This window comes from Peromyscus californicus, unplaced genomic scaffold, assembly GCF_007827085.1.
Source record: "Peromyscus californicus insignis strain IS unplaced genomic scaffold, ASM782708v3 Scaffold_16__1_contigs__length_79575227, whole genome shotgun sequence".
In the NCBI taxonomy this organism is placed as follows: Eukaryota; Metazoa; Chordata; class Mammalia; order Rodentia; family Cricetidae; genus Peromyscus; species Peromyscus californicus.
In genome coordinates, this window is record NW_026294458.1 from 16,794,525 (window position 1) to 16,807,536 (window position 13,012).

A 13,012-nucleotide genomic window follows, 5' to 3' on the forward strand; every position below is an offset into this window, starting at 1 on the left:
AGAATGACAAGTTCAAGCTCAGCCATTACTATGCCATAAGACTGTCACAATTTTTAAAAAGCCAAGAAGTCTTTTTCTACTTTCAAAGGCATTTGGGGGAAGACATGAACAATTCTTCAATGCTTGAAGTTTCTCAAAGCTCAAACGACTTCTCTTGGGCCTCAGTGGTCCCGACAGGGACTGTAATTGGATTCTCTAAAATAACTGCAACAGGGGCTTCTGGGAGAATTGTCAGATTTGGCAAATATAAATATAGTACATTGAGTTAAATCTGAATTTTAGATAAACAGTGAATATTTTTAGTGAGTATCTTCCAAATACAGCATGGGGTATAATCATGCCGATTTCATTGTTTATCTGAATTTAAATGTAAGTAAGCAGGCACCTTCTGTTTTATACAACCCTGCAGGATGTGGGGGAGACATCAAATGGGGTTCAGCAGGCTACTCAGAACCCTAATACTCCTCACCTATGTCTGCAGGAGAGGCTCTGGTTCAGAGTAGGGTTTCCTTGTATTTGAGCTCTCTGGGTAAGGAAATGGTCCGCCTTCCCTAACTGGGAGCGAAGCTCTGAGTATACATGCCATTGTCTAAATGTGCACAGCAATAGGTCTAGCTGGTCCAGCCTCGGAGAGACTTGAGAGTGAAGACCCTTAGGTAAGGAAGGGAGACCATTCTCACAGGGGACAAGAAAGAAAAGGTCAGAAGGTAGCTAAGGAGGAGGACCAGAAAGAGAGCATGGTTTGGGGCTCCTCCCGGCACAGGCTCTCAGGGGACAACACAGTGTGTCCTCACGCAGCTCCTCAGTGCAGGAGGACCCTGGAGCCAGTGAGGAGCGTCCAATACAGGCCACACACACTCCAGCCCAGCCTCACCGGGGGCGGTACTTTGAGACTCTCCTCTGAGACCTGTCCTTTGCAGCCTTGGAAGTGTCCACAAAGGAGAGAGCAGAATTGGCTGCCGCCGCCGCCATATCCCAGGCTCGGTGGACACTTGGCAGCCCATCTTCCCTGTCCTTCCCTTCCTCTGCCTTAGCCCACTTTGTGTCGCTGCTGTAACCCAACCTCACCAGCTGGGTAACTGATAAACAATGGAGGTTTATCTGGCTGTGGTTCCGTGGGCTGGAAGTCAAAGATTGAGAGGCCACATCTGGTGAGGAGTGTCCTGCTGTCTTATCACGTGGGGGGAGGGAGGCCTGGGAGACTGAATTCTTTATCTCCAGAGCCCACCCCTTCTACAATGGCACTAATCCATATCTTCACGACCTCCCCGCCTCTCAACACTGTGGCAGCAGGGATTAAGTTTTAAACACAGGGACTTTGGGGGAGCCCTTAAATCCACATCACTTTCTTCTTGCCTTTCCTCATTACTTCCTGACCAGTGACCATGAACAGGCCCTTTCATCTGCTCTTCAGAAGGGAATTGACCCTAGTCCACTCGCGGGATGCTTTTACCCTGAGCTAAGAAAGAAAGGAAAAAGAGATGACTGGGAGATCATGTCCACCTGGAGAAAGCATGGGGATGGAAGAGTTAAGAAACCGCCCTGTGGACGGGCAGCAGTGGTGCACGCCTTTAATCCCAGCACTCGGGAGGCAGAGCCAGGCCGATCTCTGTGAGTTCGAGGCCAGCCTGGCCATCCAGGACAGGCACCAAAACACCACAGAGAAACCCTGTCTCGAAAAACCAAAGAAAACAAAACAAAAACCACCCCCAAAAAGAAACTGCCCTGTGTTCTAAGCTGAAGAAGGCAGAGCCACTGGATTATAGAAACAGGAGGGCGTAGCCGCCCAGACAGGAGAGGCAGCAGGGACAGGGTAGATGTAGGCACACTTTCAGACCATCCTGAGGTAGGCTTGGGGATTCAGGCTGAGGCCCAAGGGGAGGCAAAGTCTGCATTATTCTTGGCTGCTCGGGGAAACAGACTGGCCGCTTTGTGCCTGTTTTCTCTTCTGCGTTCTAGTGAGCACATCTTTATCTGCTGGAGGCTCATTTATAATCCAGGCAACCTCCTTCGGAGGGAGCAGGTGTTCTCTGGGATGAAACACCTTGGGAAGCAGAATGCAGAAGGGGGAAAAAGCATGTCACAGCACAGCTAACTAGAGACTGGTGTGGAGGCAAGGACGGACGGACGGAAGGGAGGGAGGGGTGTTCGGGATGAGAAGACGAGGAAGAAGGGGCAGGTGTGAGAAAGAAGGATCCTTTGCGCACCTCCATTACCCTTCTCCACCTCACGGTCTCTATTCCATCGTTGGAATGCTTTTGAGTCTGAACAGCTCCTCCCCCTCCTCCCCCCTCCCCCCTTCAGCATGCTGTTAACAAGGACTGACTCTGTATCCCAGGCTTACCTTATAGCTCATGGTCATCTTCCTGCCGCAGCCTCCCCGGTGCTAGGATTGGGGACACATTGCCACCATGCCTGGCGATAGCCTCTCCTTCAAGACTGCCCTTTCAAATGACTGAGAGCCTCACAATGGATGGTCTACCCTGGGCTCCCCAGAGAGCCAAGCTCAAGCATAAGATACAGGCTCACAGGTACCTGCTTTCCTAGGCGGAAGAGAGACAGTCAGTCAATAGAAGGGCATACTTGGACATGTCACGGCCTTGCGCCGCTTTCTCTGTTCAGGTGATAATGTTAGACCACACAAGGAGCACACTGAACACTCCTGCTCAGTCCCAGGGAGCAAGCGAGCCTTGTTCCAGCCCACCTTCTAGAGGGGACAATGATCTACATACACTCTTCCTGACCACACACGAGTGAGCACTCACCAGGCTGCAGGGGTGTCGTTGGGATCATCAGAGAACCAGTGACTGGTGGCAGATGGTGCATCTGTCCCATTACACCAGGGGCCAGTTTGTAGGAACCTCTGCGGAAGGCATCTCCACAGTGAAATCTGGGGCTGGAACAAGAGGCCTTGAAAGACGTCAGAGAGCATCTGGAGCTGCCCAAAGAGTGTGCAGGCATCCCCGGGTCTCATTAACTGCTCTCCTCTTTGTCACCAGGTCGTCCTTTGGCAGGTGTCTGCCCCTGGTGTACCGAGGGCAGAGCAGGGGACCAATCAGACTGGCTGTGGGGAGATGCTGGGAGCAAACGTCAACACGGACAAGCCAGCTTCCAGCAAGCTCATTTGCCCACATTGACCCAGACTGGGGTGCGGCTGTGATTCCAATCACCCTGAGAACCAGTTTGGCCTTTGAGGAAGGCAGGCTCCCCCAGAGGACCCCAGGGAGCAAGTCCAACCCAAACAAAGTGGAGGCATTAAAGGGACTCCTGAGAACTCGGCATTATTAATGGGCCATTCAAGCTGGGGGAATCAATAGCTGTTTAGAAAGGGCTTTGCGGGAGAGACTAGTTTAGATTAAGAGAAAGGAAAACAAATACTCGGCTCTCTAGGAGGTGGAGAGGGCGAGGCAGGGTTTCCTCCAGCTTCGTGGTGGCTATCACCTTTGGACTGGCACATGCCAATCCAAAAACAATAAGTAGAAATTAATGTCTAGATTGATTTTTAACTCCAAAAGAGAAAATCCATTATTTTCTAAAAACCCTTCTCTCCCAGAGCACCCGGGAAATGCAGGCGGGTGTGTAAAGCTTTAGGGGAAGAAACTGGAATGTTGGTGCTTTCCAGTTTGGCAGGGGAATGGTGTTGATTGGTTTGCACGGTCTCATGTTCATGGAACACTCTTCCCCAGGGCCCAGGGCTCCTTTCTGCCCCACCCCCACTCCCCTCTCACCCTCCCCGGGGAAGTAGGGGGTCACCGCTATTGGCTCAGATCGGCAGCTTGGGAGTCAAAGCATGTGATGGGGTCACGATCTGTCCGAGAGGACACTGTGACAGTGTGAGTGTCTCTCCTTCCTCCTGATTACATTGCCAGTTGAGAACAGAAGCGATTGTGAAGACCTGGGACTAAGGAGGGGGCAGAAGGGCAGTGTTGCTCACTAATGGCTACTCCTTCGGGATCTGGAAACCTGTTCACATCCTTTGTCCCCCTTACCCTGCAGGACTGAAACTGAGCACATGCGGCAGTCATCCTTGGATTCAGTGAGTGTTCCCCAAGGGACTTGCAGGACCTTTGTCCAGAACCAGGGTGAAGACATTCATGTCATGACCTAATGGTACTTGAATCCCATTCTCCTTTGTTAAGAGCGTCTATGTGCCAGGTCCTGAGTGGTCACATGAGGCTGCACTTGGCAGAAGCAGAAGAGAAGGCAGGTGCAGATTGCAGTGACCATGGCCTTCTGTGCCCGAGGAGGATCTTCAAGGAGCTGCCTGGGCCCGTGCCACTCTGTCTCCTGTGGCTCAGGCCCAGAGGCAGGCATCACTGTACCAGGGAGAGAGGGCCTGGCTTTGTTTTGGTTCCAACTCCAACTCTGTCTCTATAGCTGTTGATCTTGGGAAAAGGAAGCAAGTGGTTTAACCTTGCTGACCTTGACCTCCTCATCAGTAAGACGAAGGTCACGATCTGTGTCTGGGGCAACGGGCATTGGACTGCAATATGTCCAAAGTCCTGTCATGTACCCGGCACTCAGGAACTCTGGGTCTTGTCACAATGGGTTTAGTTCTGAGTGCCTCTGGGTGACCCTGATTCATCAGACCAGAAGCTGTGCTGCCAGCCCTGGTTCTGAGTGTCACTCCTGTTTAGGCTTGTAGCTGTCGGAAAGTTACAGGCATTCCCATGCACGCCACAAAGCACACCCACTCTCTCCACTGGGAAATCAGGAACTTTCCTAGCAACAGGGCCCAGAATGCATGCAGAGTAAGGGAGGTGGCTTTAGGTAAATTTGTTTTGTGTGTGGATTTCTCTGGAAATCTAGAAGGAGTGAGTCAGTCACTAAGTGTTATTTATTAAGCAGCAATGTTTACCATACCAGAGAAGCCACGAGGCACAACACAACCCACTATAAGAGTTTATTAAGGGAAGGGAATAGAAAGGGTGTGCATAGGCCTACGGAATGACCCTGCAGGAAGAAAGGGAAGGAATAGGTGGAACCCATTTACATAGGTCTCCACCCCCTGCACATGCGAATATGGGTTTATGTAGCTAAACCACGCATGCACATAGATTACGTGACCACGCTGCACGAAGATTGCATAGGACACAAGGCCCTAGGATGACTAAGCATCTTGCCTGGCTACTGGACGGCGCACGTGCAGTCATGTAGCTGAGGGAATGGCTAGGAATACTAACACTAAGGAGGCCATGTTTTTTATCTCAGTCTTCTCCATCACATCTGTCTGTTGGGCCTGGGGTAGGGGAAACAGACAGGTGTCTAAAGGCTCTGGATCTGCTCCCTCCTCATTTCCTAACTAGCCAGGAAGAATTCCTTTAGGGGAGAAAAACCACCCCCAGGAGGAGAAACAGCATGCATGGCCCCTGGGCAAGCTGTCTGCTCACTTCCCAGTATACCACCACTCCTCACCCCTCCTACAGTTCTTCACTCCTTCCCACCTCTCCCCCACCCCTTCCCACCTCTCCCCCACCCCTCCTCACCTCTCCCCACTGCTCTAGCAGCTGCTGTGCAGAAGCCCGCACAGCTGATCTTGACTTTGACAGAGAAGCCATGTCCTCCGCCTGCAGCCCACTCCCTCAGGGCTGTCTGGACTACAGGGTAAAGACTGACATCTACTACCTGTGCCTATTTGTTTGGGGCAAAACACAAATCACAGAAGTGTGTGATTGGTGAAGAAGAGTGTCCTCCAGTCTTGGCTGGTGTTGGTAAGTCATGCCGGTGGGCATCTTGCTGTTTGAAGATTCTTACACTGGACCTCTGGATGCTCCCACATCTCAGAATGTCACCGTGTCTGCAGACAGGGTTCCTGGAGAAATGACTAAATGGAAATGGATGAACGTGGGGTGGCCCCAATCCAGTTTGACTGGTGTCTTTATGAGAATGGGGAAGGGGCACATAGAAATGCTCCAGGGGGACACGTGAGGACATAGCAAGGAGGTGACTTGTCTGCGAGGTGAAGAAGCCAGCCCTGTTGACAACTGGACCCCACACTGCCAGCCTCGTGGAAAAACTCATTCTGTTGTTTAAGCTTTTAGCCTGCAAGTGGTTTGTTAGGGCAGCCTTAAAAAATGATCACACCGCCGGGCGGTGGTGGCGCATGCCTTTAATCCCAGCACTCGGGAGGCAGAGCCAGGCGGATCTCTGTGAGTTCGAGGCCAGCCTGGACTACCAAGTGAGTTCCAGGAAAGGCGCAAAGCTACACAGAGAAACCCTGTCTCGAAAAACCAAAAAAAAAAAAAAAAAAAAAAAAAATGATCACACCCTCAGTCTCTGCATCGTACGGGTTTTTTTTTTTTTTTTTTTTTTTTAAATTGGTACTCTCTCTTTTCTTGGGTTTAAGGGATATCTTCAAAAAGAGCTTGTTTTATTGATGAGCTTGCTTTATTAGAAACCACCTCAGGAAGCTCTCAGGCCAACTGAGAAGAGGCTGAGTGAAAGCCGGGGCCCAGCGGCCCTGCAGAGCACAACTATGGAGATGATGGAGAAGATGGATCTATCCGCACAGACACAAAAGGTCGCGAGTTTATTTGAGTCACCCTCCCAGGCAGTGCCAGGGAGGATGAGCGATGGGGCGGCAGCCATTCATCTCAAGATTGACTTATAAGCATCGCTGGAGAATTTGATATTTGCCTCACTGGAAAGACATTTTAAAAAAACATATTTCTGCCAATTGTAATTCCAGTTGCCCTAACACTGTGTTCTGGGCTTCACATTTTTCCCTTTATGTGTTGGTAAATCCATAAACCTTGATCAAATCTGTAGTTTTTCCAGGGGCTAGAAGATCTAGGATTTTTTATGGTAACTTTCCTTGTTTTTTGAGACAGGGTCTCACTCACTATGTAGCCGTGGCTGGCCTGGAACTTGATATGTAGACCAGGTTGGCCTCACAGTCACAGATCTGCCTGCCTCTGCTTCCTGAGTGCTGGGGGGTTAAAGGTGTGAGCCACCACATAATTTTTATTGCAGAGCTGGGTCTAAAGCCCAAGTCAAAGCTTTCCCATGACACCCTGGGAAAACTAATGAGAGGCAAAGTGACACACACCTTTAATCCCAGAACACGGGTGGCAGAGGCAGGCAGATCTGAGTTTGCGGCTAGCCTGGTCTATATAGTGAGCCCCTGTCCCAGAGATGGAGACACACACACACACACACACACACACACACACACACACACACACACACACAGACAAACAGACAGGAATATGAATCTGGTCTGTATGAACTTTGCTGTGGTTTCTTTGTTTCTTAGAGGTTGTGGCTCCTTTTTAAAGGCGTCTCTGATGCTTGAGCTAGGAAGCTTTTCTGTTTATGTGTGTTGATTTATTTTATGTATATGAATGTTTTGCCTACATGTTTGTATGTGTATCATGTGAGTGCCTGGTGCCCACAGAGGTCAGAAGAGGACACTGGATCCCCTGGAACTGGAGTTCTGAGTGATTATGAGCCATCATGTCTGTGCTGAGAACTGAACCCAGGTCCTTTGCAAGAACAGGTGTTATTAACCATTAAGTCATCTCTTCAGTATGTGTGTGTGTGTGTGTGTGTGTGTGTGTGTGTGTGTCTCTGTGTGTGTGTGTCTGTGTGTACATGTGTGTGCGTGTGTGAGCATGTACGTGCATGTTGCCAGAGGACAACATCAGGTGCTCTCCACTTTACATTTATTTTTGGGTTTTCGAGACATGGTTTCTCTGTGTTAACAGTTCTGGCTGTCCTGGATCTCACTCTGTAGACCAGACTGGCTTTGAACTCAGAGATCCACCTGCCTCTGCCTCCTCCCGAGTGCTGGGATTAAAGGCATGTGCCACCACTGCCCGGCTCCACTTTATTTTTGAGGTAAGGTTTCTCATTGAACCTGAATTAAACTGTGGCCAGCAAGCCCAAGGATCCTCCTGTCTCTGCCCCCTCCCCCCAACACTAGGGCTACTAGCACATACCACCTTGCCATGCTGGACTTTTTCCTGTCAGCGTTGAGGATCTGGACGAAGGCCCTTGTGCAGCAAACACTTGTGTTCTGATCTCCAAGTTTACTTCCTGGATGTTGGAGGAACATTCATCTTTGTGATACGATTTCTTCATACATTTTTAAAAGGCAGATTTCTTGAATGGACAAAGAAGTCATCTTTAATCAAAGCTGTATTAGGAGCTCTGTTCTTGGCTAAGAGCCCAGGCCAACGCAGAGGGAGTGCTAGTGAACGGCTGTGAAGGCCCCAGGGGAATAAACTGCAGTTAAATCACCTGGGCCAGCAGAAGCTTCAGAATCCTGATTCTGCCTCATCTCTCCTAGAAGATGCTGACTGGCAGTTACGCTTGCCCTGGAGCCTTTGTATAGCTTTGACAGCTGTTTGTCAGATGGGAGGACAACTGCCAGCAACAGTCCAGCTGCACCCCAGAAGACAGCCTAGAACCAAAGTGCTTCCCACGGCATTCCTAGAAACTGTGTACGTATGTCACTCAGAAAACCCAAATCCTACCATTTCGTCAATGTCAGCTGTGCAGACATGTGTCTCAAACTTGCCTTTTTAGATTGTCTGTTGGAATATATAACTGGATACCAGAACTGTCAGAAATATGGTTTTGATCTGTCCTCACAGGGGGAGCCCAGCGGCTTGTCCATGGAGAAGCACAGGTAGGAACCGTCCATTGCTGCTGCCATGGAGCAGGCAGACTTGGTCTTAATTTCCACACAACACTCTCTCTCTAAACCAAGTCGGCTTTGTCCCCAGTTCCCACCTTCATCCAGAGCCAACCTGGCTTTCCGTGTTTGTCCTGTTATCTCGATGCCGTATTGTCCCCTCAGCACAGTTTAAGACAAGGGAGGCAGCTGACAAAGAAAGGTCAGGTTGGCTTTGCATCACGACCAGCAAGGACTGGATTCCAAGGGCCTTGTTTGTATGTTGAGGACCCGAAGATCCTGTAAATCCTGTGTTTATTTTGTACCCATCTATGGTGGTTTGAAAAAGACCTGATAGGCTCACAGGGAGTGGCACTATTTGGAGGTGTGTCCTCGTTGGAGTAGGTGTGGCCTTGTTGGAGGAAGTGTGTCACTGGGGGTGGGCTTTGAGGTTTCAGAAGCTCCAGCCAGGCCCAGTGTCTCTCTCACTTCCTGCTGCCTGTGGATCCAGATGTAGAACTCTCGGCTTCTTCTCCAGCACCATGTCTGCCTGCATGCTGCCATGTCCCACCATGATGACAGTGGACTGAACCTCTGACCTGTAAGCCAGCCCCATTAAATCTTTTCCTTTATAAGAGTTACCATGAAGCTGGAGAGATGGCTCAGCGGTTAAGAGCACTGGCTGCTCTTCCTGAGGTCCTGAGTTCAATTCCCAGCAACCACATGGTGGCTCACAACCATCTGTAATGAGATCTGATGCTCTCTTCTGGCCTGCAGACAGAACACTGTATACATAATAAATAAATCTAAAAAAAAAAAAAGAGTTACCATGGTCATGATGTCTCTTCACAGCAATAGAAATCCTGACTAAGACACCATCCTTCCAGGCCCACTTCCAATGCTGCCTTTTCTGTGCTGTGAGCTCAGCCCTCTGTCTGTAGCTCTAGCACACTATCTCAAGCCTTTCCTCAGAGCACTTGGGCCTTTAGCTTACCTTTGGTGCCTCTGTGCCTGTCAGCGGCCTGAGAGGACTGAGCTCCACCAATCCCCACGTTCAACCAACGGTGCTTTATGCATGTCGAGGGCATGAGGTTCCATTTGAGAAGTCACAGGACTCAACTGTCAAGTTCAGAGGCCATTCTGCAGGTGCTCTCTCTACTTCCCCAAATGTAGCCCATGTACCTACTAGGACTACGTGCATTTCTCCTGCTGGGAAGGTGCCTAGTCCAAACCACCTGCTCCCACATGGACACCATCTTCTTCCTGCTCCCCAGCTGCGTTTGCTTTGTTTATTTTGTTCCTTCACCTTTTTCCCTTGAATGAGTTCTGTGGTCCTAACCACCCACCCTACCTCCTGCGCCCTCCTCTCCCTGGTCCTGGCCCACAAATCCTGGAGTCAACTCTAAAACAAAGTGGCCTCCAAAAGATGGCCACTTCTTGATATTTAGATTCTCACCTAGTGCATGGACTCACCTCCCCACCCCTTCACACACACACACACACACACACACACACACACACACACACACACACACCCTGCACTTACCATGGAGCCAAGGACAGCAAGAAGTGTAACTACGGGTAGAATCTTCTTCAGGAGAAGAAAATCACCCATAATTTTCAGAATGGTAGGAGAGAGCTTAAGATGATCAGTTTTGGCTGCTTAACATCATCTGTCCACATAGATGTGCTCTGCAAGTGATTCCACTAGAGTCTCTGCGAAGCTGTTGGGTAAACAGGGGCAGTGGACCATACTTGGAAATCTTAACGCCGCCTCTCCCAGGACCTGGTTTCCCCCACCGGATCTGATCTCCTTTTCTTGCCTCTTCCTACCCAGACTCTGAACTCTCAACAGCTTCTCTGGAGCAAGTTTTCTTCCTAAACCTGGAGGTTCCGTTGTTGGCTCCTGGCAACTGGACAGACAGCAGCCCGGGCACCATCCTTCTCTGGCAATTCACTGAGAGCAAGGAGTGATCTTTTTTCCGAGACTCGAGAATATCAATAAGCACTGTTTTTGCTAAAGCGCTTTGCGTCAGTCAGAGCAATCTGCTTGCCTCGAGCTAGCCCAGAGTTCTTTGTTAACAGCTAATTTGGGTGCCGCTGGGAGTGTATGGTTCTGTTGCAAATCTGACATTAACATCAGCGGCTTGATGGGTAACAAAGGGAGGCAAAGGCTTTTACCCAACTGCAGCAGTGCGGGCCCGTATGGCGTCGTTTTTCAAGGAACAGATTTTCGTCTTTCATGCCATTTCAGAGCTGTTCCCCTCTGAAAGACATCACCAGCGTTAATTTAACGCAGAGCATGCCTGGATGTCACTGCAGGAGTCTAGTTCAACTGAGCACTGGCAGGTCCCTGGAGCTTGCAGGAACAGAGCTCCCAAGCCCGCACTGGTGAGCTGAGAGCCAGCCAGTCTCAGGGTGGGGAGACTCTCCCTGAGGACCCCAGAGGACCCCTCCTCTGATCCCATGTGATCCAGAATTCCAGCCTGGGGTTGATAAGGAGGAAGGTGTAGGGTCTTACTGCCACCCCCACCTCCCACCTCCCCCACCCCCACTTTGCCTTTACCATGGGATCAGTGAAATGATCTTGGTTGGGACTCAACTTCCATGAAACCCCATGGGAACCCCTAGGGCAGTTCTGTCACCCCACAGCCTGTCCATGTGCTTGGGGACAGACACTTTCAACTGAGACATGTGATTCCAACTCTCACAGTGTCAGGGAAGACATGAGACCTGCTTACAAATCAGAACACCAGCTGTAGCTGGCTGTGGGGGCCTGTCCCCCGAGCCTACACTCCCCCCCTTTAAAAAGAGGTCACTTAGAATGTCTCTCCTTTCACACCCCATGCTCTCAGTTTGCATGTTTCAGAGAACCTTCGTGCTCCCGTGTCCTATGATCATCACAGCACCCTGTGAGGAAGGCACGCCGAGCTGATGTCGGGAAGCTATGACACACAGAGGCCAGTGAGGACACTTGCTTAAGGTCAGGCAGCTGGTCAGGGAGGAGGGTAGGGGAGAGTCCAGCTGCTCTGACTCCCACCGCAAGGCAGCAGACTGAATCAGAAGCTAGGCTTCAAAGACCACATCTCACCACAGGATGCCAGACGCAGCTCTTAGCTCTGATGCAAGTCACTGCATAGCTTTGAACAAGTCACTTGGCCTCATCCTCTTAGCCTCGGTTCCTCTGGGAGCGGGTATGACCATGACCTCCGCTGCCGTTAGCCTTTAGCTCTGGAGCCATAGGTTCAATGCCAGAGCCACACAACACAGTAGCAAGGATAAGATGTTAACTGAGGGAACGAACAACCTCCATGTCTAAGACATTCAAATGCTGACAAAGCAAAATACTCCAGGAAGTGAAAAGTTAAGCCAAATGTAAAGAGGAGGTTACTCCTGCAAATGACTAGGAAAATGCTGGAAAGGGTCACCTACTCAGATCCTAGCCAGGCTGGTTAGTAATGGAGAGATGAGGACAGCAGGGGACCGCAGAGACCGGTAGTGACTGCAGTAAACACTTCCTGAGCGAAGGGGACTGTCACCACTCAGCTCCAGGGGTGTGCCAGACAGGAATGCAGTGCCCATGAAATTCCAACTTTTTACAACGCTTGGAGATCTGGATATTTATATGAAAATATTCCAATTTTCAAGAATTAAAAACAAATCCAAAGGCTTCAGTCTCCTTTCATGCCAAACAAAACGCGTCTGCTGGCCATATGGCGCCTAGGAGCCCTGGTCTGCAATTCTGTGCTAACATCTTGGGGGGGGGCGCGGTTTGTGTCCCTCTTGGCTTTAAACAATTCCAGAGGGCTCATTTCCTGGCTTTCCTTGGGGGTAGACGGCAGCAGTGACCTGCCTGTATCATTGCAAGTCAATAATGTATTGCAGCACACAAATCTCATTTTCCTGTTCATGGCCTCCGAGGCTGGACCCCTGACAGGGGCCAGCATGCATGCCGGGTTCCCCTCGGCCTGCCTGAAAACAATCCTCTCAGAAAGTCAAACAGCAGGGGCCGGCAGGAAAGAGCGATCTGGCCTGGCTAGCAGGGCGGAACAGACAGGGTTATTTTTTTTTTCTTGCAGTCATTTCTACTTTATTAGATCACATAGCCATTTTTATTGTTAACTTAGGTACAAATTAATTGCGGTACAGATGAACGAAAGCGCAGATGAATGCCCTCGCCGTTACTCGAATCTTAAATGGCAATTACTCCGGTTCGTAATCCAATAGAGCCAATGGTAGTGCAGCTGCGGTGCCGGCTCTGGCCCAGTTGGCGGCTAATGGGAAGAATAGATGTCCCCGGAGATCTCCTAACAACCTGCACAGACCCGGGGGTAGGCACTGAGGTCCCCACAGCCTCCCCTGTCTGCCTGGGTCCTCACTGTAAGGGTGATGGGG

At 50.3% G+C, this 13,012-nt stretch overlaps 1 long non-coding RNA gene across 1 annotated transcript in view; it reads right to left on the bottom strand.

Annotated features, from left to right (window-relative positions):
- The window catches only part of LOC128111492 (uncharacterized), an 8,490-nt gene extending 3,065 nt beyond the window's left edge, over positions 1–5,425 (bottom strand). Inside the window, exons 1-2 of the long non-coding RNA XR_008218660.1 lie at positions 2,766–5,425; positions 2,345–2,543 (exon numbers count right to left, since the gene is read on the bottom strand). This is a non-coding gene — a long non-coding RNA (uncharacterized LOC128111492). The remainder of the gene's footprint in view (positions 1–2,344; positions 2,544–2,765) is intronic.
- Between the last annotated feature and the right edge of the window lie 7,587 nt (positions 5,426–13,012).